This window comes from Thunnus albacares, chromosome 17, assembly GCF_914725855.1.
Source record: "Thunnus albacares chromosome 17, fThuAlb1.1, whole genome shotgun sequence".
NCBI lineage: Eukaryota > Metazoa > Chordata > Actinopteri > Scombriformes > Scombridae > Thunnus > Thunnus albacares.
The window spans coordinates 825,001-852,500 of record NC_058122.1 but is presented as its reverse complement, the minus strand read 5'-3'; the positions used below and the strand labels follow the sequence as shown (position 1 = coordinate 852,500).

The following is a 27,500-nucleotide window of genomic DNA, read 5'->3' as shown; positions in this document are numbered from 1 at the left end:
CATATTTTTACATGGTTTGCTCATCGTAGTTAGTCCCTGTCAGCCTCTGAAAACAGTTGCGTAATGTCTTCTATGGTTCTGGAAGAGCTTTGTCAAGTATGGGGAAAAAAAATAAAGCATGGGTATTGGATCTGGGAGGAGCATGGCTGGTAATTAGCAATGATTAATAATCATCTGAGACAATTATTAATTATTAAAATTGATAAAAATTATTAATATGAATTAATAATACTGGGACACCACCCAGGAACCAGGACTAATAACCAGACAGTGAGGTAGTCTCATGAAAGAGTTTACCTAGAATGCTAATATCTGAGGGATATCAACATTCACAGGTGAACGGAGAAGGTTTGAGTTCAAGCTCTGACTCTCTCCATCAGCCACTTTTCACAATAAATGAGCACAATAACCACAGAGGACCTCTCTTTAAATATATAACAGTGTTTATTAAACAATAGCAAAGTTAACAAAGTTAGTCGATGCTTTGATCAATAAATCACTATCTAAAATCTAATTCTACCTAAGCAAGCATACATAAAACAACAGCTGTACACAGTGAAAACACATGCAAGTGGGAGCATGAGTGTATGTGTGTGTTAGGGATGTGCAGAGAGTCCAGTATTTGTATTTATATCTATATTTGTTGAGGCATCAAAATGATTTATATTTGTATTTGAATAAAAGTGGAAAGAGGCTTAAAAATCCTGTTTTTGTTTTTATTACACTTTAATTTTAGAAAATTGAAGTTCATGAATAAACTATCATATGAAGGAGGTCCCCACACCGGGTCTCGAACTGGAGTCTTTCAGATGATGACTGTTGACTACTGAGCTAAAACTTTACTCATTGCCTCATTGCAGACAGACCTCTACCTATTTATACACCCATATCACAGAGACAGCACACTGTATAATGTGTAGGGAAGAACTTCAAAGGCGATTAGTGCTTTGCACTTTTCATTAATTGCCTATTTTTTACAACCTAACTTTGTGGAAAGGAGAAGGGGAACAACAGGTTATGGAGAGTCCCTTGAGAGCACTTTGCATGTGTCAGTAGCTCAGCTTTATCTCTGGAGAACACCCCCAACTCTGGGAGTGATGTCCATATTGGGAAACGTGTGTCATGTAGCAGGTGGATGTGACTCCCCTCATTGAGACCTGCTGATAAACGTAATAGCAGAGCAGAGGACAGAGACTGAGATAGTGATGTAACTGACCTGCTCACTGGTATTTGTTTTTTTGTTTTTTTTTTCTTCCTGAGTTCAATGTGTCTTAGAGCAGTGCAGGAAAAAGAAATCATGGACATTGTAAGCAAATGTAAGAACAAAAATTCTACTGACTGGAATTAAATAGATATAACAATAGTCAAGAAAGTCATCAAAGGCATTCCAAAACCACTATCATCCACCATCTGTAATGTCCTTTCAAACGGGTAAATTTCCAAGCAAAATGAAAATTGCAAAAGTAATATCACTATATAAAGCTGGAGATAGACACCACTTTACAAATTACAGGACTGTTTCTTTACTTTCCCAATTCTCCAAGATATTAGAAAAACTCTTTACTGAAAGACTAGACAAATTCATTCAGAAGCACAAATTGCTGACTGACAGTCAATATGGAGAACAAACAGATCAAGATCCGTGGCTAACTGAATTAATTGAAGAAATTACTAATTCTATAGACAATTCTATAGTAAGCAGTTGGAGTTTTTATAGATTTTAAAAAAAGTTTTTGATACCATTGACCACAATATAATACTAACTGGAAAGGTATGGTATCAGAGGGGTGCTAAATTGGTTGAGAAGCTATTTATGAAACAAGCAACAATATGTAATGATAGGTGAGCATAAATCAACATGCATGGATATTACTTGTGGAGTTCCTCAGGGGTCAATACTAGGCTGAAATTGTTCATTTTGTACATAAATTATATATGCAGAGTATCACAAATATTGAAATTTGTTTTATTTGCGAACAACACAAATATTTTTTGGTTCTGGGGAGATTTCACAACAGACATAAAATTAAAACGGTGGTTTTACATAAACAAATTTTCATTAAATGTGAAGAAAACAAAGATTATGTTTGGCAATTGTAAAATACACTAAAATACACACACTTGAGTACAAGTGATGATAGACAATGTCAATATAGAAATATATATACATATATATAATAATATATATGATAATATATATGAAAATACATTTCTAGGTGTGATATTAACCCACAAAGTCTGCTGTAAACCTTATATAAGATATGTATGAGTGAAGCTGGCAAGGATTATTGCAATACTTGGAAAAATAAAGCACATTCTGGATCACAAAGTGTTGCACACTGTGTACTGTTCACTGTTCAAGGATAATAAACAATGTAGGATATAGCCACCAACACGTTGTTCTTAAAGTCATATACCTTGAAGTTCATGGATCTGGTAGGATTTAACACAGCACAAATAACGTATAAAGCAAGAAATAATCTATTCCCAGGTAATGTACAAAAAATGTTCTTTAACAGACAGGGGGGGTTATTATTTGACAGGAAAGTTTAATTTAAACCACTGTGAAGAGTATGTGTGTTTCAATCTGTGGGTCTAGATGAGGAGCTAAAACATAAATCAGTTCAAGAAGACATACAAAAAAATGATCTTTAAGAGGTATATGGATGAGGAAGGGCTGTGATAACTGCTTAAGTTTTATTTCATTGACACTGGGTGGATATTTGGGTTGTTCATGGTATGTAGATAGTTGTTTAGAAAATATATTGGGTTGTACATGGAATTGGGATGGTTGTTTATTAATTATATATATGAGTTTATGGATGGGTAGTTGAGAGGGGTAGGAAAAAATAAGTGTATACTTCTTCCCACTCTTCGAACATGTAATATTTAATTTGTGTTGTTTATGAGAATTTGTTTATTGAGTTGCTGTATAGGTTTATTGTTTATTTTATTTAATTGTTATTCTTGTTTTGTTTTTATCTGTTTTTCATTTTTACATGTTCGAAATAAAATTGACTAACTAAGTTACTAACTAACACACACAATACTTATTAGTAGATTGATTCATTGTTGGTTTGGTCGCTTCATGGGATTACATGACGATAAGAAAAATACAGAATATTACCAGACTTATATTATAACCTTGTATACAACATGCTATTGATGGAGGAAATTCATGAAGAAGAGAATGGGAAAGAGATAGCGGAGGAGTGGAGTGGGGTAGTGATGAGGAAAGGGGGTGGGGGGAGTGGTAGACGCCACAACCTCATTATGTCTGTTGGCATTTTAACTCCTTTTGATGATTTAGTAAGAAGAGGGAATGGGGGAAGAGAAGGGGAGGAGGAGATGTGTTCTCTCCGTCCATGACACCATTTCAATCCTCCACTCACACATCCCTCGCTCTGCTCTTCCCATGACGGAGAAGAGAGAGGGAGAAGAAAGAGAAGTGAGTGTCTTTAATTTAGAGGGATCCCGAATGCGTGAAATCCTTTATGCTATCTGGGTCACAGTGTACCTTACAGGCTGAAGAAATACACACACACACACACACACACACACACACACACACACACACACACACACACACACACACACACACACACCACAGCAAAGTGCCAGCCTGCTGGTTTGTTCGTTCATTCGTTTTGTGAGCATCTCTCTGTTACGTGCGGTGCTGTGGTATGTATAATGTAGGCAGTAGTATTGTGTCATACACCAGGCAGTATGATATGCTGCAGTGCTACAGCTGGATGTTTAATGTGAGTGGTGAAGCCAGGACTCAGTGTTTTAACCCCTTACCATCCAGTTTTCCCATTAAGTAGCTTTAAGGTTAGACAAATCACCTTAACTTCATACATTACACTTACATCTTACTCCACACTGTCTGGCTGTCAGTATCATATAGACATGATAAAAGCATGTGAACGCCCGAAGAAAGCATTGTGGATACCCAAATGCTACACTGACACTTGTTGAAAACTGTGGGCATTAATGTGCTGCTATAATAAACTCTTCTGGTTTCAGGCTTTCCACAAGATTTTGGAATCTTGCTGCAGTTCTTTTTTGTTTTTCCTGTCAGGAAAAAAACATACATCTCATGTACATCTTTGGAGTTGATTTTGTTGCACTGCAGGTGTAGACAGCTGTGTTGATTAAAGCTGAGACAAACAACTGAAATCTGCACAAAATGCACCAGGCATAAAACCTAGCAATGGTCAGTCTACTGTTAACAGCTGTGCTGTGACACAATGGAATTTGCGCACAAACACAGTAGTCATTTATCATCATTTATTACAAAAAAGACAAACTTACGTCAACATAACTACCCAGACTTACTATTACCTACTGCCTCTTGGTGACTGGGGGGAAACCCTTATATGACGTCTCACTCTATGTAAAAACAACACCAAAAGAGGGCATTGAATATTGCATATTTTCATAGTTTTCATGAAGCCACAAGGTTAAATTCAGTAAGAAATTCAACCTGCAAGTTGTTATTCTCACTAAAGAAAATCTTTATTCAAAGTGTAATTACCACTTGTGGCCACAGTGGCTGCTGTTGTTGGAAAAGTTGCTTAGTCTAACTTTTAACTGTTTCCTTTTGTGTATTGTAACATAGTTTAAGAATATTTTTAAAAAGCCATTTTTTTCTCTTGTGATTGCATTAACACAGTACTCAGTAATGTCTTACATACCCCAATGCCGGAAAATAGGCAAAGAGAATGTAAAAAAGAGGACTTCTTAGAGCTCCACTAATGGAAAGAAAATTGAATTAGTCAGGCTCTATCTTTTTCTGACTCTATATTTCTCTCTCTCTCTCACACACACACAAACACACATAGAGAAAGAGAGAGCGAGAGAGCGAGAGAGAGACATACACTGTCAGACAGGCACCAGTGTGTTCATCTCCACCCTGTTTGATCAGATTATTTTTTGCAGTTGTGGTCACATCATGTAAAGCATCTTTACTTTTTGATGAACTTCTATAGTTTACATCACTGTGAATAAAACACGTTTTTTGGCTGTAAATGCTCCAAACTAGGCAAACTAAAGTGCTCTAGTTCTGTTGCAGTGCAAAGTTTAGTGCAAATACCACCCTGATGATGTTGTTATTTTCCTGATCTTTCAAGTAGGTTTGCTTGTGTTTTGTATTTTTGTGCCCAGTGCAGTGTGCATGGTGAGAGGAAGTGTTATCCAAATGTGGCAGCATAGGGTGGTATAGATACTGTGTTGAAAATACACATACATCTGTTGAGGGTAGACCTGTTTCCAAATATAGTTTGACACTGTTTTTAGTCTGTCTGGTACTCCGTACACTGAGTTCTAGCCAGAGAACAGAAAGCTCAGTTAACCTGCATATTCAGTTTTTGTTGTTTTGTTTCTGTTTGTTTCGTTTTTTCTCATTGTCGATGCACTGTCGATGATGCAGTCCATTGTTCTCAAGCATTAGGCTCAGCCCAAAACCTCTATTACTCTATGTCCTGCAGTAGTGTGAAAGCAGGGTGTTACACAGGGCTACTATCAATGTTTTTGTTTTGTTTTGTTTTTTTTACATGCTTTTACGTTCTTTTATGTCTCTTTCATGTAAATCGCTTGGTGCATGTCATTTCTTTGGTTGTAAAGCACTTTGAGCTGCATTTCTTGTATGAAAGGTGCTATACAAATAAAGTTATTATTATTATTATTATTATTATTATTATTATTATTATTATTATTATTATTATTATTATTATTATTATTATTATTGAACACTGTCTGCTTATTTCACAAAATGTTTGTGTTTGGACTACACTGTAAATAGACAAAAAATGTCTAATTTGTCTGTGATAAATTGTTCCCTTCTGCTATTTATGCCCCTTAAATATGTATGAGTCTAACTGCTCACAGTCGCAATTATACAATATAACATCATATTCGAACCGTGTAGCTTAATGTAACCAAACATGCAGTACCAGTCAAAAGTTAAGACACACCTTCCCATTCCCTTGAATGAGAAAGTGTGTTGAAACTTTTGACTGGTACTGTATCTGTATTTAAACCAAAGAGAGGAAAAAGAGAGTATGTTTAAACTGAGTGTAAATAAAAGCTGTGTAACTGTTGATGGTGAATTACAACAACTGAAGCAGAGGTGGGTGGTGATGGTCTTTATTTATTCTTTTATTTCTAAACTGCAGACTGTAATGAGTAATAGGATTGTAATCTTTTTTTTTTTTTTTGCATATACTGTCAGATGTATAATATCAGGTCATGCATGAAGTAAAAATAAAATCTGTGTAACATCTGTCCAGCTTTACCTTGCACTGTACAACATCTGGTGAAAGCAGCTGAAACGTTATTGATGGTTAACCTCAGCACTTCACAGTACCTCTGTGATTTTTTTTTAGTATATATTTGTTTATATTATATATTTGTTTCTGCATCATGAAAAGTCCTGCTGCTTTGGCTCTAAACTGGAACTCTTGTTGACAATGAGAAAAAAAAGTCTGAATCTGATGATTATGAGGCAAGATCTGAGAGAGTGAGTTCACTGTTTCCAGTATGGTTGTGTTTGCTTAGATCTTCCTCAGCTTCATGTAGCTGTTCTGAAGCTCATCCTGACCTCTGACCTCTCTGTGAGGAGGAAAAAAATCAATGCTGCATCACATCATTTCTTGATATTATTTAAAGGAATTCAGAGCTGCAGCATGCTTTCAATTGAATTCTAGTGTTCTACAATCGATCCGTGCACAGATAGAGTCTCACTCATCCCTCTTTACACACACACACACACACACACAGATTGCATGCTTGTGTTTATGTCGGGTGACACTCAATACGTGACATTCAGTGATGGAAGAGCACTTAGAGCAATAATTAGAAATGTTCTTCGAGACAGAGCAGAGCAGTTTTAATGTGATTTGAGGGCGGGGTGTGTTTTGCGTATATTTGTGGTGTGTGTGTGTGTGTGTGTGTGTGTGTGTGTGTGTGTATGAGCACAGCTCCATACAAGAGACAGAGAGAGACAGAGTGATATCTAGGGAGTGTGAGCTGACACACACACACACACACACACACACACAGGGGGAAATTACAGAGACAGATGACCCTCATGGGTGTATTGACATCTCTCACGGCTGAACAAATGGTGCAGTTGTGTTGCGTTCATTGACATCGATTTGAAAACTGTTTAACATTCTATCCGTGGCCTTACCTGGGTTAGCCATAGAGTGCAGAGATATTATCTCTCTCTCTTGCTCTCTCTCTCTCTCTCTCTCTCTCTCACACACACACACACACACACACACACACACACACACACACACACAGTAGTTTATTACATTATAGCAGTGTAACAATAGCCTACTGCTGCTGCTGCTGATGTTTGTGTTGACAGTCTTGTGCTGATGTTGATGACAGTGGCACTGATAGCACCGATGAGAATAAGTTGTTAAAGGGGACCTATTATGCTTTTCCTTGTTTTCAGTCATATATATAATGTTACAATTTTGGATGTTCATATTAAACATGGCCAAAGTGTCAAATAATGAGGTAAATGTATGCAGAAGTAATCCTTGTGAGCAGCTTCAGACTGCTCTGAACACTCGGTTTCCAACGTTTTTTTCTACTTTCAGACCGTGCCGATGTCGGCTTGTGACAGATTTCTTTATATGGTCATCTGTTCCATGCACAGCACTGCTCTGCTCCACTAACATCATGGCATTTTTCTATTGTTCTGAGTCGACCTGGCACTCAAGTGTTTTTCCATTACACAGCAGTGCAAAGTAAAATAAGTAGTTAACCTGTTGGAGGTGTGCTGGTTGTCTGCAGCTCTTCATCAAACATCATAACTGTGGCTGTTTCAACTGGTACTATTCTTCCCAGCATTATTTCTAATTGTTGTGACATAAAACTTTTATTAATATAAAACATAACCTCGTCTGGGTACCACCTCTCTTTTTTAATAGCTAAATGTCTTGATATACATGATAAAGCACAAGATAATAAATAAAAATAATGATAAGACGTATAAATGATAATAAAATAAAATAAAGAAATCAGGAATAGTGACTGGAAATGTATGACTTGAGGCTGTATTGCAATTGGGAATGCTGAGGGAAAGCTAATTCAACTTCTCTAAAGAAATTATCTTTTCAATTATAACGTTATTTGACATCAACCCTTGATCACAAAGCCATATTATGCTTTACTGTTGACGAGTTTCATTGTTGTAGAGATGTCAGGTCCAGCATTGTTTTGGTAGTCGGCTGCAAGTTACAGCTTGGCCGTGCAGTGTGGTCCATGTTACAGATGAATCTTCATGGGTGCAGCACTATTGAACCACTGGGTGGAAGAGTCAAGCCATTTCAGGCTGCTGGGAAATGAGTGTTTAAATCAGCTTAACTCCCATTTGCCATACTGTTCTCAGCAAGCAGACAGAGATCCAGTTAAAGTGTCGCTTTCTTCTTCAGCTGTTTAAATAGAGGATTCAGGCTTTGGTTGAACAATTACCTGAGTTACCTGAGTTTAATGCTGAATAAAGTTTAATCTGAATAAACTCAAATCTTCAGTGGCATTTACTTCAAAAATAAAATACTGTACATGGAAACACAAGACTTGATGTTACAAATAAAAACAAAAACAAACTAAACTTGTTTCAATAAAAGATGAAATACGCATATACTTGGTCAAACAACAAGTAAAAGAGACGTCTTAAGAATTGATCTCGAGTTCTGGAGACCAGCTCAAAGAAAAATCTCTTTGGCTATTTTATAAGTTTGGACAAAATGGCAGAGTTTTGGGTGTGTTTTACAGTTTTTGTGCCAAATTACTGATGAATATTCAATTTCTTTGTTTCAGGGACTTTTAAGGTGTGGTTTGAATTCGACTTTAGAAGGCAAATGACTTTCTTACACTGGAGAAGTTTTTAACACATTTAATTTTAAATGCAAATCCACACTTCAGTCACTATCTCTGAATATTTTATGTATCATATAATGTTAAACTATTCAGAAAAAAACATTTCAACATCATACATTTATTTTGTAATAAGTCTATTTTTCTATCAACACATCAAACATGAATCTTCATACCAACACTTCATGATGTCTAGGCATCCAAACTTCATTGATTCAACTTTCTCAAACCATCTATGTGATTAGATTACTTTTAGAAACATATTCAAATATAAATTCATCATAACTCTTACTTCATAATATAAAAAACATTCAATATGACTATTGTTTAATAATACAAGAAGACACCAAACTGAAATTCTTCAAACATTACATCTGTACATTCCTATTACTTCAAAAAATCCACTCTTTCAATACAACTACTTATCTAATTTAACTATTAAAATATGATTGTCTATGAGGTTAATAGATCAAAAGTTGTTTTAGTCCATGTTTACTGAGTTGTTGATTATTTCTCGTGGTTCAAATTACCTCAGAAGTCATTAATGCTTTTAGTTCCTGGCATAATTCAGTTATTGGTCAGAAAAGGTCTCAGGAGGTCTGTTCAATCTCCATTTTGTCACAGTATTTAAGTTTTGGGGTAATGTTCTGCTAACAGACACCCACTTGGCAAAGAGGTCAGTTCGGGGTCCAGGGATGAAGCATTCTCCATGCCTCTTAGTTTCAAATTAAATAAAGGCTGTTTTACCCATGAATGATCTATGAATCATCCAAGATGTCCTACATAACTGATCCACTCAACAAAGAGCTCCAAATTTCTCCATATCTTGATATGTCAACTGGTTTTTAGTGCCGCTAACAAAGCTCTGCTAATTCTCTGCTAATTCAGTGAGGAACATGTTTCACGTTTTCCAGTTATTAAGTCATTTAAAAGCTTTTAATATGAAACAGTAAGGCAGAGAATGTTGGGTTTTCATTGTTGGTAACACAACCCTGTCATGGCTGCAGCTTCTGGAAAGCTGGCCAATCAGAACAGAGGGGGCTCATTGGAAGGGGGGCCTTAAAGAGAGAGGAGCTAAGACTGCCTGTTCGAGACAGAGGCTGAACTGAGGGGCTGCATAAGGGCCAGTATAAGATAAGTAAGGAGTTTTTTGAACTGTGAAAAATGCAAAGCTACTCTAATGGAAAATAAAAAATAAAAAAGATATGTTAATGTTTAGTTGATGATAATGTTCATTGTAAGATCATTGTAAGATCAGCATGATAATGCTGATCTTTCTATAGGTGCTTTTGATGACTGATTAGTCTGTCAGTATGACACTGCTCCTTCTGCAGGAAGAGAAAGTAACCAAGTAGAGATTGTGGCTGTCAAATATTGTGTGTGTATCCAAAGCCTGTTGTCCAAAAACTATTAAATACACACCAATGAGCCACACTGTTGCATTTCATTACCATGAACATAGACGCTGTAGTTTACGAACCAACTAGAACAACTAGTTAAAGGCCCAACTGGGATTGCAAAATGCTCAAGTACACGAATTGATCTGATATTTACTAACAAACCGGAAAGAATAACTAAAAGTTATAATTTAATCACTGGTTTATCAGATCATAACCTAACCCTATGTGCGAGAAAACTGACTAAAAGTAGATTTTAGACCATGGCAACTAAGACAATGATCCTTCAATGCATACCCAGAGCTAAGCAAGAAGAATTTACCAATGAAATTAACAGCTTGAACTGGGATGATGTACTGTCCTCTGATGATCAGGACTATGGCTATGATACTTTTACTCACAGAATCAACTCTGTGAGGGAAAGATTTAATGTGAGGATACAGATAAAATCTAAAAATAAAAACAATTTACAGTGGTTTAATGAAAATTTATGGAAAATAATGAAATCTAGAGATGCTGCACTAAGGAAAGCAATTACAACTATAAGAGACACTGACATGCTGATTTATAAAGGGTTTAAGGAACGAAGTTATCCAAGAGCTAAGAGAAGCTAAATCTCATTTTTATCTCGATATTTTGAATGAGGCAAAAGGCAACAGTAAATTGATCTGGACAAACATCGATAATCTCACAAGGAGGGACCCAAAATCTTCTAGGAGATTTTAAACTCAAAGTACAGGTAAAGTTAATTGAAGATCATTTTACTGTTGCTTCTGTCTTTAATATTTTTTTTTCTTGAGTCTGTATAAGTTAGGAAAAAAATTATGAAAAAGAAACTGGATATTGTTCCTATAGACGCAACAGGTCAGGTTTTCGAGCTGATAGAGAGTAATGAGTTACAAGTAAACAAAATCATCAGCTCCTGAAAAAGCTTCAAAAGTAGAGATGCTTTCCAATTTGACACCATGTTTGTCAAATCACACAAAGATATTTTAACTCCCCCTATTGCTCATTTAATTAACTTGTCTTTTAAACACAGCTCCTTTCCTGATTACTGGAAATGTGTCATTGTCACGCCTATTGTTAAATCTGGAGACCACCTTGAGGCCAGTAACTACAGACCAATAAGTATACTGCCAGTACGGTTGCTGAGAAAATTGTCATTAAACAGCTGACAACATTTCTTAATACAAGCAATTTGGTCTACATTGTATGCAATTTGGCTTTAGAGCAAATCATTACACGGAAACTGCTACCTTGCACTTAATAGAGCAAATTGAATCAAGACTTGACTTGTATTTTTAGATCTGCGTAAAGCATTCAATAGTCAATCATGATGTTTTAATATCGAAACTCTCTAAATTTCCAGTAACATGAAGTGCACAATGGGTGTTCCACAAGGGCCAGTGTTGTACCATACCCTTTCGTTGCACTGCATTTGGGCAGTCAGCTTTCTCTGTGAAAGCCACAACTCAGTGGAATGCCTTACCTGATGATATGAAGAACTGTAGTTCAATACATTCAAGGCCAAATTCATCAACTAAAGATGAATCAGCTGTGTGAGCACTGTATTTAGTTTACATTATTAATCTTTAATTGACATTGTGGGTGTATGTGATGTGTGCTGTTGTGTGTAGCTTTGTATTTTGTATGGTGTGCTCTGTGTTTTTGTTTTTTTTGTTGTTGTTTTTTTTTGCTTTGTACTGTTTGTTGTGCTGTTGTATGTTTTAATTGTGGGGGACTATGGATGCAAATTAGCTTCAAGCTAAGTCCGGTGCAGTGCATCTTTAATGTTTAAAACTGCACACTGTCCCAATCAATAAATCAAATCAAATCAAATTTTGGATCATGGACTGTATAGAAAGATGGACGTAGCAAGGTGTGAAGTCACCCATTGGTTTTCAATGGAGCCAGTTTGAAGCCCAGAGTTGCAGCTTATGGTCAGCACCATCTTTTCCATTTGGAGCCAGGACCTTCCCAATAAGGAGTGCAGGGTGTTGCCTTTCATGCTCTGGAAACACGCTCCACTACCTCAGACCCAAGCTAACACTAGCTTACTGGGTACACTGAGCACTGCACACTTGGACTAATGTTAGCTACTTTAACTAAATTGTGTTAACAGGGCAGATATCATAATCACATTAAACTTAGTGAAATATTGCAACAATAGTCTGACTCAGTGCAAGTCCCGGAGCCGGGGAGAGCAGCAAGTGAGCCAACTGTCAATCACAGCCATCAATTGACCCCCACACAGCAGACATCAACATGACTATAAGTCTTCAAATCTTATTAACAGAGCAATAATTTCCAAAATGAAGGGAAGAATGAAATCCACACAAGGCATGTTGACATTTCACAGTAGAAAAAGCACAGGTGTAAATAAGAAAATGAATGATTTAACAGCTTCAGTTTCAGGGTCCTGATATTGCTGGATCACTGTCACACTGTCATAGCTTACAGGGACATTGTTAATGTAACATCTGTGCTTTTCCTACAATGATAAATCACAATGTCTGCCATGAAAAAAATACACTGGCCTCTAGTTTCATGGTTGTATGTGCATGTTGTATGGCAGCAGCAGTGTGTGCAAAACTGGCGGTAACAAGACTGAAAAGGTGGAGCTTATTAAAAATATTGGTCTTTGAGGGTTGTCCCTGTCAATGCCATCTAAGCTACTGATATCATGAAACTCATCACACTTTGATAGAAACTTCAGTGAGATCTGTCAGCCTCCACACAAACAAATCATATTAAGCTAAGGTCATCTGAGGGGAAACACTAGATCCGCCATCTTAAATCAATCTGTCTCCTGCACAAATGTTTTGTTTCTTCCAGTGGCTTATTGAACCAACTCCATTCCCATGTGTATACAAGATAACTTATTGATCATTACATTTCTCTTTCATGGAGACATGTTATATTATTAAACAGGGCTGCATTAAAATTAAAGCAGTACGCAGTTGGGAAATACTATAAATAAAAGTAGTGACTCATCAAAAGAACAAAAACTAGGTCATTTGGTTTATTATTTCAAGTTCTGTATATTAGTCCTATAATATTCCCATATGGACTTAAACATAGTGTCTTTACAGTGAGCTTAACACACCTTGTATCCCTTAATGTAATTTCTAACATCACTATATATTTTAAAATATTCCTACAGTGACTAATGGAATTCCTGTCTTCAGTGCTGTATTCATACTTTGTGATTTAATCAGACCTTTTCATTGTTTTAATTTATTATATCATACATTAACATGGTCGTAGCTAGCTACTCTACAGTGAGTTTTTCTGTATCACTATAATATTACAGATACGCTCCAGATAGGTGCAGGTGAAATAGACACGACAAACCCAGGATTGACACATCCAGTACAGCAGAGTGTTCCAAAGCAAAAGGGAAGATACACGCTGCCGTGACATTTTTGGCATCCATAAACATCCAGTTTACCAGAGTGAAACTAGAGGCGATTCTTTGTCCCTCAAACATATAGAAAGATTTTTATTTTTTTTGCATGGACCTCCCTGGGTCAGTGATGTGAAATTCTTATTTTGTATAATTTATTCTTTTTTTTTTTCCAAAAACAGATTTCATTGTAATATTCATGATGCCATGCTCAAACTGTTCCCAATCTTCAAAGAAAGATGGTCTGTTTATGTTGGCTATAACCATAATTAGTAACATGCAACATGTAACATGAAAAACAGCTACTGTGTGGGGTCTTATGTGAAGCAGAATTTGCCCAAGAGTCAGAGATCTCTGTGTGTGCAGTTAGGTTCACGTACATTACCATTAACTATAGAAGCAGGCAGGTTTAAAGGTTCTATATGTAGAAGTGTTGAACAATTTACATGTGTTAATTGTTTTTTGTTGCCAAAGAGTTAGTGGGTAGTAATGTAATGTAAAAAATTAGACCTTTCCCATCTCGGTAGTCTGTTACAGGCTGTGGACTGATTTCTATGTGAAGGACCCGGGCTGGATTTTTCGCAAAAATTCAGCAGAAGTGATTTTTTTGTGCTCTCCCGAGTGCCTTGCCTCTCTCCCACTAATGTGACAGCTAGCTGCCTCCGTTGACCACTACACATTTCACAACAAAACCACCCCTGCAATGACCAGTCGCCCACTCTCGAGCACACAAAACAACAGTATTTCCTCAACAAAGGAACATTAAACAAGCTCCAGAGCAATAGCAGAGCATAGAGGTCCACAGCATGTTGCTCCCCAACCACAGCTCGTTGCTGCCCAGCCACAGCTCATTGCTCCCTGACCACAGCTCGTTGCTGCCCAGCCACAGCTTATTGCTCCCTGACCACAGCTTGTTGCTGCCCACCCACAGCTCATTGCTCCATGACCACAGCTCGTTGCTGCCCAGCCACAGCTCATTGCTCCATGACCACAGCTCATTGCTGCCCAGCCACAGCTCATTGCTCCCACACTGCAGCTCATTGCTGCCTGACTACAGTGTGTTGCTCCCCAGCCACACGGTGCAAAACATAACATTAGAGATCTTTTATGTATTTATGAGAAGTGTAAGCAAGGAAAAAGACATCACCTGCAATAGTCTCATGCCTCGAGCATGCACATGAGCACTCATGTGAGCATGAGCACTAGGGTGTTGACTGCAGCTCATTTAACAGCCACAGATGTCACTAATGAAAAGGAATGTCTGATTCCTACATATGGAACCGTTAATGTTAAGCTAAACCGTATAGTAAAATTTCCTTAATTTCTGATGATTTTTTCTGCATGAATGATTATAAAAAACTTGAGCTGAGGAGGAAGGGAACCTTTTGTGTAGCTGATTTTATTTGAAGAGTTTGATACATAAGACAGAGTTCTTTGTTTGCAATGTAACGTTAGAAGTTTTGTTCTTTGTCTATGTTTGACAAATGTTTGACCACTGCAGCTGTATTTTAATGTCTTGTAAGTCCGTGTCGGCTGGGCTCTGGTATGTGCATGGCACAATAACTAACTAACAAACTAACTAACTAAATTAACTAACTGATATGGCAAAACCAGGAGAGTCAAAAATAAGAACAAGATCGCAATCTGTTTTAAAGTAAGAGGCAATGTGATGCACATGAGAGAAGTTTGCTTTCACAGCTTTCTGCCAGAAAGCCTAACAGAAATCCAACCCCTTTCCTCCAGCTGCCAATAAAATCAAACAAAGCTTCAGCCAGTCACGTGCTGTTTTCACTTTCACCACAAATCCAGCTCCCAACCAACCATCCATAGCTTGCTTCATCGGTAAGTGTAATTTATTGACGTTATACAGTTTCATTAAATACAAAATACATATTGGTTACTGTGTAGCTAAGCTACTATATTTATTATAACTTAAGAAAGAAAACTAAACATGATGTTAAGTATTAAAGTAAACAAGCTAACTAGCTAATGTTAGCTTGCTAGCTACATTTTTGCAGGAAATGCTAAGTTACATAATTGTTAGCCCCTTAGCAGTTGAAGGCAGGTTATATATATATTTTTTTTTCTGGCAGAAAGGTTAGTGCATTTATCACTGGTAGCAATATGAACTGTATTACTTGTTTATTATTATTATTATTATTATCAGCTGTTTTGCACTGCATTTTGATATTTGATATATCATCATAGTCTGTGTGAAATGTCTACATTTATGGTAGAAGTGAGTTAACTAGACCCTCTTCAGTCATATATGTTAGGATTAGGGGTGTTTTGACATGCATTTGCACATGACCTAACATGCTCTAGTGTGGTCTTTGTGTTCACAAATGTGTACATTACCAGCAATGTGTTTGTGCATGCAGACTACAAAGTAAAGAAATGCCCTAAATAATATAATAAATGTCATGACAGGTGTGGGTCCATCATGGGTAGGCTGATGCATAAACTTACCCTATGACTGCACCAGGATAACCTAGAAACAGTCGGGGGAAACTAGCAGCTGGTAAGTAGACAGTAGAGTCCATCACTGAGTGAGGGACACATTTAGGTTGTTTTGGCTAGAGCATATTTGATTTGAAATAAAACAATGACTGTGCTGACTTGGTTTTTTAATTGTGTTCACATCCATACTGGATGAACAGTGAAGCAACTATAGCCCCCTTTTTTAGGTAGTCTGTCAATTTTAGGACAATGCAGGAGCATGTGGATCCTAAATATACAGCAAATACAGCTGGGGAGTTCTTTATGACCCAGCAGTGGGATGTTCTCGACTTGCATTGTCATTCACCTGACCTCAGTCCAGCTGAGCAGGTGTGTTACTCTCCAAAAATCAGACCAAAGGCAAAAATCCAGTTTGCAGTTAAGGTCCAGCATGGAATCACCAGGGGAGATGTGAGTGTCCTCTTGGATCACAGACTTCAGATTGTCAATGACTGAAAACAGTTTCACACCAAATATATCATGACTAAAGTTTGTTTTAATTGGTCTAATGATCTTTGGCCCACTAAAGTTGTCATTTATTTTCTTCATGCAGTCTTTATTTAAGACATTTGTTTTAAACTTAACAAAACATTTTCGTTTATTACAGAGTTTCCAGATGACCAGGGAAGACAGCTGTAGATGTTATGTCGCTCACCTTGGATGCTTTTGCTGAGGTTTCACATGTCTGCTTTTTGAGTCTCTAACTGTACCTCTAAAGACTGTCTTTCACAGCAAAACATATACTCACAAAGTACTTCATTAGGAACACGTGTGCAATCTAATCCAATCCTATACAACAGCTCTGCCATAAATTTTACTTCTATGAAGGCTTTACATATTTTGTCCACCCTGTGAGGGTGCAGAAAAAATATTATTTTCAATAAAATGCACTCCAGAACACCACCTCCACCCACTACAACCTCAATAATAAATAAGTAGAACTATCATCTTTCTGATAATGTCAACACAAACTGAAAAATGAATTTAATTGAATTTAAGCACTGTATTTTAATTAACTGAATGATTAGAAGGGACGCATCTTGTTTTTGTCATATGACCTCTGTCTTCTTCAAAATACATAAAAGGTATATACTCTCTCTTTGTTGTTGAAAATGTCATCCACTTTTTCCTGCTAACAGGCTTCAGTGGCTCACTTAACAATCACTACTTTAGTGTTTTGTGACTTCACCATCCTATAGATAGCGGCAAAGGGAATGTCCTGATATAGTTTTATGAAATTTGACAAAAACAGTGATTATAATCTGCAAGCTTTGATTGGATATTTCCAAAACTCTGCTTTGTTTTGCATAATCCTGAATGCATCATCACAAAGTGTGAGTACTTACTGCATACTTACAGGATTACTCATTCAGGTGAAAAATGTTCTTATTGATAATGTCAGGCTAGCAATAATGTATTTACTGGAAGTGAAATGTGGCAAAAGGGCCCACATTCAGACTTGTTTACCTTATTTGGGCCTCACCAGACCCATACATACTGTCAAGAGAATTATTGCAATTTTAAAGCCTTCCTAATGGAGCACGAGGAGCATTTTAGAAAACAAATTTAACAGAGAGATCCCACATTATTAAATGTATCATCGATCATACGGCAGGCCTCAAGTGTTGGAAATATTCCTCATTTTCTAATTAATTATTTCTTTCTTAATCTTTCTCATCTCCACTGCCCTACAGGAGGTCAACAAATCGAGGCCAAGTATAGTACAACTGCCCTAATGCTTCCCACATTTATGTAAAACTTTAAACAAGTGAAGATCACAAAGTTTCCAGTGATACATACGACTGTATAGCATGTTGGATTTTTGTGTCATTTAAGACTCAGTGAAGTGTTGAAACAATTCAGTGTATTTGTATATATCATACATACAGTAAGTGATAATATCATCCAATTTGGATGTTTTGGGGGGTTTTTTCCTTAAATTGAAACAAGGTAAATGTTAGTAAACGTCAGACCTAACTTCACTGACCTGCACTGAGACACTCAGCTGGTTGCATCTCTGCAGTGAAATGGGATCAGAGTAACTGACTCTCTCCTCACTCAACATACCAGACTCGCCAGGTCACACTGTACAGGCTGTGTAACCAATGTTTGGTACAAATTCAATTTTTTTAGCATTTTATCACTTATTGTAATACATTAAAAATATTTGAACTCTTTCTTCTTGTATTTATATACAACATGATGTATGATAACACCTAAACAACATGATGACATATTACGTGATACAAGGAATTCTGAAAGCAGTCCAACAACCTACTAACCTGCTTAGGGGCTAACCTTAATGTTAACTTAGCATTTACTGCAAAAATCTAGCCAGCAAACTAACATTAGCTAGTTAGCTTGTTAACTTAAATACTTAACATTAGATTTTGTTTTCTCTCAAGTGATGACAGATAGAGTAGCTTATCTACACAGTAAGTGTTAAGTATTTTGTATTTAATGAAACTGTATAATGTCAATAACTTTAATACGTACCAATGAAGCAAGCTCTGGATGGTTGGTTTGGAGCTGGATTTGTGGTGAAAGTGAAAACGGCACGTGATTGGCTGAAGCCTTGTTTGATTCTATTGCTGGTGGAAATGGGTTGGATTCTGTTAGAAGGGCTTTCTGGCAGAAAGCTCTGAAGGCAAAATAAATCAATCAAATCAATGTGTATCCATGATCCTGTAGTCAAAACAATCTAGTTAATAGATTCAGTACCAGTTAATATAGCCTACACTTCCAAACCCTGCATAACCACCTGCATTATTGGCAAAACTCAGTATGCATGCAGTGACGGAGATGGAGCAGGTAGAAAACACTGCTCTGCTCCACCTACGTGATGCTCCATGCCTGTGCCTCGTGTATCTGTGGGTTATGTCTCGTTCTGCATGGATCAACGACATGTTCTGTCATTTCATTTAAAGGACTTGTTTTCTCTCACACATGCGCCCACAAGTACTTTCAAAACTGTACTTTCATCCATCTCTACAAGCAGAAATACAACATGAGGTGGAAGCTAATGACTCCAAGGTCACCAAATATATCTTACCCCCATTTCATGCTTTTGTCTGTTTCTCTCTCTCTCTCTCTCTCTCTCCCTCACACACACACACACATGCGCGCGCACACACACACACCAGCATGCAATGACCAATATCTTCCAAATCTGCTGACATGACAAAACGCAAATTTGATGTTGTTATGGTCTCTGAATAATGGCTCAGAGGCTGCCATACATCTTCTACTGCTTTCTTTGATTCTCCTTCTTTCTCTCCTTCATTTATCACTTTCTCTTCCTTCCTTTGTTTATTTTTGTCGCAACATTCCTTTTTTAATTTCCTTGCCTTACCTTGTGTGTTTTTACTCCTTTCCTTTCTCTTCCTTTCCCAAATAGTCTTTTCTCAAACTAGAAGACGTAAAGAAACAGATAACCGTTAAATGAAATACACGCTCTCTCTCCAGTTGATGGGGGATCAGGAGGTCCCTGTCTACTTTCTGACACTCTCAGAGCCCACCGATCCTGACGCACTCCCTAACCCCATCATGTAGTGGATTGCCTCACACATACAAACACACACACATAAATGCTGCAGTCTGTGTGTTTGTATGTGTGTGTGTGAGTCCTGTCACATCAAATTGCAAAGTTCTGTAGTGATTGGGCTCAGGTGTGGCCAGTGGGCCACATAGCACCCCCAAAAATGCAGGGCCATATTGGGATAAAGTTACTTTGATGTTCATGAAATTCAGTGGGATCACCCCAGATAGCAAAATTGCTGTGGCCCACTTTCATGTGGTCCACATACTGCGTGGAATGATGGCACTTGGGCGGTCCGCTCCTGTTTGCCAGATCCGGGCCACAAGCAAACCATAGCATTACTGCATGTCAACCAAAAATGAACCAAGTAAACAATATCTGTCCCAAATCCGGACCACAGTTCATTTTTATTCTGGCCCTGATCGGGCCCACATTCCATATCCTCATCCGGCCCACATACCATGTGGAATGATGGCACTTGGGCGGTCCGCTCCTGTTTGCCAGATCTAGGCCACAAGCAAACCATAGCAATGCTACATGTAAACCAAATACTAAACAAATAAACCAGATCTGGCCCACATCTGGACCACAGTTCATTTTTATTCTGGCCCTGATCGGGCCCACATTCCATATCCTCACCCGGCCCAAACACCGTGTGGAATGATGGCACTTGGGCGGTCCGTTCCTGTTTGCCAGATCCGGGCCACAAGCAAACCATAGCAGTACTGCATGTCAACCAAAAACAAACCAAGTAAACAATATCTGGCCCAAATCTGGACCACAGTTCATTTTTATTCTGGCCTTAATCTGGCCTACATTCCATATCCTTATTTGGCCCAAATACTGCATGGAATGATGGCACTGGGGCATTCCACTCCTGTTTGCCAGATCCAGGCAACAAGAAAGCCATAGCGATACCACATGTCAACCAAGAACGAACCAAATAAACTAGAATTGGCCCGAATTCCTAATGTTCATATGGCCCATATACTGCATGGAATGGTGGCATTTTGGCAATGCAATCCTGTTTGCCAGCAACAGGCCTAGCAACATTGTTTTCACAGTAACCACAGTCAACATGGTTTGTTAATTCCAGGACCTGTGGATAAAGTATTTGTGTGTCACTGGAAAGACAGCTGCCTTAAGCTGTGCAGCCCCCAACAATGTGCTATCAGTTAATCAGTTCAATTGGGTACATGTGGGGTTCAACCCTAATTGCACCAAGGCAGTGGAAACCAGTTCTTAGACTAGAGGTGGGGACTGTGGCTGGACTGTTAGGACAATGATCTCTGGACTAACATAGAACAGTAAAGTCCATGTTTATAAGAGAAGAAGGCCAGGGCAAACTTTGTTGTAGAAAAATAATCTGTTGTAGAAGGTAAGAGATTAATAATAATCTCTTACCTTCCCAGTTGTAAACATTATCAGTGCATATGCACCTACACTGAGCTTCACCTCTAAAATTTTATGATTAATTTAGAACCACAGTAAATCATATCTCATATCATACAATATCATATCACATCCAGATTAGCCAGTTCTGAGTGTGCCGTATCTTGGTCAAAACTGGTCCAGATATGTTTTAAGATGACCGGGCCACATTTGCTGCATCATATGTTGTCCACCTCAGGCTCACTTCCAGATTAGCCAGTACTAATTGTGCCGCATCTTTACCTATAGTGGCCCAATACTGTTCAACCATATTTGGACCATATCCACCATTTCAAATATGGGTCATTCTAGGCTCACACCCTGATTAGCCAGTGCTTACTGTGTTGTATATTTGCCAGAACTGGCCCAGATATGTTTAAGATAAACAGGCCACATTTGCTGCATCATATGTGGGCCACTTCAGGCTCACATTCAGATAAGCCAGTATCAATTGTGCCACATCTTTACCTAAAGTGGCCCAATAATGTTCAGCAATATATGGGCCATAATTACTATTTCAAATGTGGGCAACATTAGGCATACTATGACAGCCAGTGCTGACTGTGCCATACAATTGCCAAAAGTGGGCCAAATTTGTTGTATAGTATTTAGGCCATATTTGCCATATGAAATGTCGGCCACTTTAGGTTCACATCAAGTCAAGCCAGTGCTTACTGTGCCGTATCTTTGACAGAACTGGCCTAGGTACGTATAAAAATAACCGGGCCACATTTGCTGCACCATATGTGGGCCACTTTTGGTTTACACCCACATTAACTATTACTAACTGTGCCAGGTCTTTGCCAAAGGTGGCCCACATTTGCTTTGTGATATTTGGGCCATATTCACTATGTATCACATGGGCGACTTTAAGGTCAGATCTAGTTTACACATGGCCGAGAGCACCGCATCTTTGCCCAAAATGGCCCACATTTGTTTTGGGATATTTGGGCCATATTTGTTACTTTACATGTAGGCCACTTCAGGCTCACATCAATTTTGTCCGGGCCAGAAGAAGGCCAGTAGTGCCGCATCATTGCCTGAAGTGGCCCACTTCCGTATGCTATCTGAGACTGCTTTCATCATTCTGGACACAATACATTTTTAAAAAAAAAATTCTTCGTCAGCCATTTTCAATTTTCACAAAAACTGCACAAAAACTCACAAAACTTCGCACTCATGTTCGAACCCGTAAATATTTTGATTTGATATCGCAATTGGACTTGGGCGTGTCACTTTGGCTCTATAGCGCCCCTTTGGGATTTTGAAGTGCTAGGGGTGCTCAAAAACTCTTGCATCAAAAGTTGCGAAACTTTATATCTGATATAAGTCTTGGTCTTGGATGTGGCAAAACGGTTCAAGGGCATCCCCTAGAAAATTTCAAAATTAAAGCCCCCACCTTTAAATTTGACATACATGAATGAAATTTGGTAGGCAGACGTCCCATCTCCAGCCTTTGGCTCCAAAAGAAAGCCTGTTGGAGCCATACCCTAAGTCCAACAGGAAGTCAGCCATTCTGAATTTACTGGGCAATTTTTTCGCAAAGTGAAGCCATTTACAGGCGTTGTACTTTAACAAACTCCTCCTAGAGAATTAATCTGAGCAACTTCATGGAATGCCTTTGGCATGGTGTGCTAGTCAATTTTTCTCAAAACAAAACAGATAGTTGTTGTTACTCCACTTGACATTGTCCAATCTGACCCAAATTTCTCATGCTTTATAAGAGTCCAAGCCTCAACACTTCTACATGTCAGTATTGACTCATGGTCATATCGCCGCCTACTGACAACAGGAAGTCAGCCTTATGTGACAAACATCATCGGATTTACATGAAATTTACATGGTGTGGTCTACACATGATATACAACAGCATGACGCATAATCAGTGGGTGTTCTCACGCACCACATAGTTGACACAAGAAGTGACATTTAACTCCTGTGTGCAACATCCGACCTCCACTAAATGTACTGCTGTACGGCTTACTGGCAACAGCAGGCCGTACAACACATTTATTTCTACAATTTTGTTGTCTTTAATAAAATTAAACTTGGTACACAAGTTCTCCATGACAATGTGCATGACATATTGAAGCATGGCACCAGTAGCCCCACCTTGTGGCCTTTAGTAAAACACCACCATATTACTTATTAACTGCCATATCTCTTAAAAGTAATATTCCATGGTAATCAACTTCAGCAAAGTTGTAAACATGGAGATGCTGAACAAGTCTGTAGGATTTGATACAATTTCACCGGTAGGTGGTGCTAAAAGATTTAAAAAACATCAGTGACAGCAGCGGCAGCTGGGAGCAGCAGCAGCAGGAGCAGCTAATAGCTTCCAGCTGTCACATGCATTTTCCTGAGGAAATACACATTCTAGTTTTGTGAGAGCTGTACCCACCTTGTGGACATTAGTGAAACACCACCATACTACTTATTATTCCATGGTAACCAAATTCAGCAAAGTTGTACAGATGGGGATGCTGAACAAGTCTGTAGCATTTGATGCAGTTTCACCTGTGGGTGGCGCCACAAGATTTTTTGAAAAATTGCTGCTGGAGCAGCAGCCTGCAGCATAGTAGCAGCAACTGGCAATAGTTAACAGCTTCCAGGTGTCACACGCATTTTTGTCAGAAAATGCAAATATTCTAGTGTAGATTTGCTGCTCCATCTGGGTCAGAGTCAACCCACACACACACACACACACACACACACACACACACACACACACACACACACACACACACATACACACAGTCAATCTAACAGATGTATGCTTGTGTGTGTCTACCTAAACACAAACTACTCTAATGCAACATAGTATCTATTTTACTATTTGACTGTAGTTCTTTTCAGAAGTCTTATTACTAAATTTCAGGGCCTGTAAAATTTTAAAGTATTGAATTTATTTAATTATGAATATAATCTAAGTCTGGGTTCTGCTTTCATTTCTTAAATTGCCATAGCTCATCTCCTCTTTCTTTTCTCTTTCTTTTCTGTTTTTTCTTTGCATTTCTTTCTTTCCTTCACTCCTGTTCTATTTATTTTCCTCTCATTTTGCTTCTTCTTGTGTAACACAACAGATTTAAAAAATAAGTTCTTTATATTATATTATATTATATTATATTATATTATATTATATTATATTATATTATATTATATTATATTATATTATATTATATTATATTATATTATATTATATTATATTATATCAGATTATATTAGATCGGGTTACATTAGATTGGGTTACATTAGATCACTTTCTGAGTCAGCACATGTGAGGACAGCTCTGATTCACAGCTGGAAGCCTTTTGATGTCTCTTACAAAAAATCTCCTTTCCTTACCCACTTCTTTGTTTTTCTTTGTGGCCAGTTGTAGAAAGTACTCTCTCCAGTACTGTACTTAACTACAGTTTTGATGTAGTTAAAATCAGCTGCACCTCAACCAACTACAACATTAAAATACTGCTTACATGTTAATGCATCAATAGTAAAAATACAGTAATATAACATATATAATATAGTAATATAATACTCTGAAAGTGAATAAGTACTACTCACCCGTGATACTTAAAATACATGCATTTTATTTAAGTTCATTTAAGTCAGATTTTGAATGAAGCACTTTAACTTGTATAAGGAAGTATTTTTACATTGAGGTAAAACTATTTTTACTGAAGTAAAAGATCAGAATACTTTTTCCATCACCATTTGTGACCTTCTATATATTCAGATACAAACAAAAGGCAAGTATTTGGTAAATACACTCAACTTACTTTTTCAGTATTCTATTCATTACTTGACTCAAATAGAATAAAAGAATACTAGTCATTTTGTCAACACTTAATATGCAAAAGTTAACACTTTTGTGTACAAGGACAAGTGTACTAAGACAGAAAAAAAAGTCAAATGCTCAGTAAAAAAGCAGAATGTTGAAGGCAGACATGCATAAGAAATGTATTTCTCTTCTGTGACAGTAAACACAACATATGGGCCCTTTGATAACCAAGCAATATTCACTACAGGGTTGATAAACAGTAACGCTAACTTTGCAGGATCGCACTCTACATAGCGACCTCACACTATTCTGTTGTGTGTTTTAAACATTTTCCTACAATGGAAGTGTACATGGCATGTATTCTACAGTAGCAATGGTGGAATTAACTCTTATCATATCACATTTTACATACAGCTTAAAGTAAAAGATGGAAATGTTCTGGAAATATTAGAGCTGTGTGATACAAAGTATTCCCACAGGGAATGTAAGTTAGGGGTCAAAGTAGAAATTATTGATAAGAAATTATGTCTTTAGTCTAAACTAAGTATGGGCTGTGCCAGGTGGAGCTGGATGTGTGGGTATGGGATACCTGAGGGGTCTGGTAATCATCCCTCCTGTGTATACTGACCATTAGAAGATCCCTTCATAATGCATTTACAATGTAACTGATGGAGAACAAAATCCACAGTCCTCCTTCTGTGCAAAAATGTACTTAAAGTTTATCTTAAGCTAAAATGAAGCTTCAGCGTCCAAAAAAGTCAAATCAAGTAGATATCTTTCAATGTTACAGTCTTTTTAGTGCCAAAGTCCCTCTTTTTGTTACTATACTTCCACCACAGCTCAACAGGGAAACACTGTCTGAGGAAACACAAAGAGACAATTTGATGCTAAAAAGACTAAATGTGTCAGATATCCACTTGATATGACTAACTCAGACTGCTGAAGCCTCATATAAGCTTCACATCTACTTTTAAACGGATTTTTGCACAAAATGCCTGTGTGGACACACTGGTTTTTGGCCTCTATTAATTACATTGAAAGCACATTTGAAGTAAATGGACTGCATTTATATAACACCTCTCTAGTCTTCCGACCACTAAAAACCAACATGCCAACATTCTCTCATTCACACACAGTCATACACTAATGGCAAAGGCGGTCATGCAAGGTGCCTACCTGACTTGATGAGTTTCTAATGCTCATTCACACCCACAGTCACACATCGATGGCACAGCATTCAGGAGCTATTTGGGGTTCAGTATCTTGCCCAAGGACAGTTTGACATGGGGACTGCAGGCGCCGGGGATCGAAACGCTGATCTTCTATTTAGTGGGTGACCCGCTCTACCTCCTGAGCCACAAGAGGATTTGAAGGGGATCTTTTAATAAGGAAAACCTCTTTCTTTTTTTCTTTTCACATGGGCGCCTGTTTTACGACACGTGAAAAATTATGAACCTATCCTTTAAAGAAAGCCCTTGAAAACAATTACATGTCTTGGAAAGTAAAATGGCAGCAATCCCAGTTCTTAGCATGGGCTGAGGACTTCCAATATGGCCAGCAGAAGGTGGTATGTGCAAAAAAAAAAAAAAAAAAAAAAAAAAAAGATTTGGAAAGAGAGACCTTTAATGGAGTCAGTAGCTGGGAATTAAATAACAATTGATTCATAGCGATGTTCTGCTTATTACTGTGCAGGCAGTAAAGCTGCTCTGAACACAGCTCACACACACACACACACACACACACAATGAAGCATGTAATATTGTTCTAATGCATCTGGTTGGTGAGGTGGCTTCATTGGACGCTGGCATCTCCCCAGCTCAGCAATCCAGGTCTATCCAATTAAACACCATGTGGACAAAATAACAGAAACACCACATTAAACTGGTCTTAAAGGGTCAGTTCACCCAAATTACACATCGCATACTGTATTTGTTAACTACCTAATCATCAGATTAGGAGTTGACCAGAGTTTGAGATATCTGTCTCTAAGACTTTGTGCCTCCACTCCAATACAATGTAGGTTTCCTCATATCGTTACATTTAAAAGAATCAACAACAACATGTCTCTCCAGTAGCAGTATCTTGGTTACTCCAAAGACCTCACTGTCAACAGTTTTCATTGGATCTAGTTTCTACTGAAGAAATAGTCCCCATGAAAACTGTTGACAGTGTGTTGACACCTTCTCTGTTACACTCTGCTGGAAAGCTGCAGGGAATTAATGGCTCAATAGAAATGCTCAGTGCTTCACTTATACTGTTGGTCTATGAACTATGAGATTGACTAAGTGCTTTCTTCCTCTTTTGTAAATTGCTTTGCAGAGGTCAAAGTTTTTTGTTTTTCTTATGTAGACAATAGGCCTGTTGAAGATGAATGCATCAGTTTTCTTGTGGCTGGGATACACATTATGATTGCTGAGGCAATTCTCAGTAATAATTTGGATGTGACCAGTTGGACACAATCTGTTGACAGTGTGTGATGTGGAAGGATTCTGAGTGTTTGTCTTCTGATCCAGTCATAGCTCTTCAGTCTCATTTTGATTCTTTTAAACATGTTTG

At 37.9% G+C, this 27,500-nt stretch overlaps 1 protein-coding gene and 1 long non-coding RNA gene across 2 annotated transcripts in view; both read left to right on the top strand.

Annotated features, from left to right (window-relative positions):
- The window catches only part of rbfox1 (RNA binding fox-1 homolog 1), a 203,714-nt gene that overhangs the window by 18,404 nt on the left and 157,810 nt on the right, over positions 1 to 27,500 (top strand). The window lies entirely within an intron of this gene.
- Positions 15,450 to 17,226, top strand: LOC122967529. Its single transcript, XR_006398626.1, has 3 exons — positions 15,450 to 15,540; positions 16,129 to 16,219; positions 16,805 to 17,226. It is a non-coding gene; the product is annotated as an uncharacterized LOC122967529 (long non-coding RNA).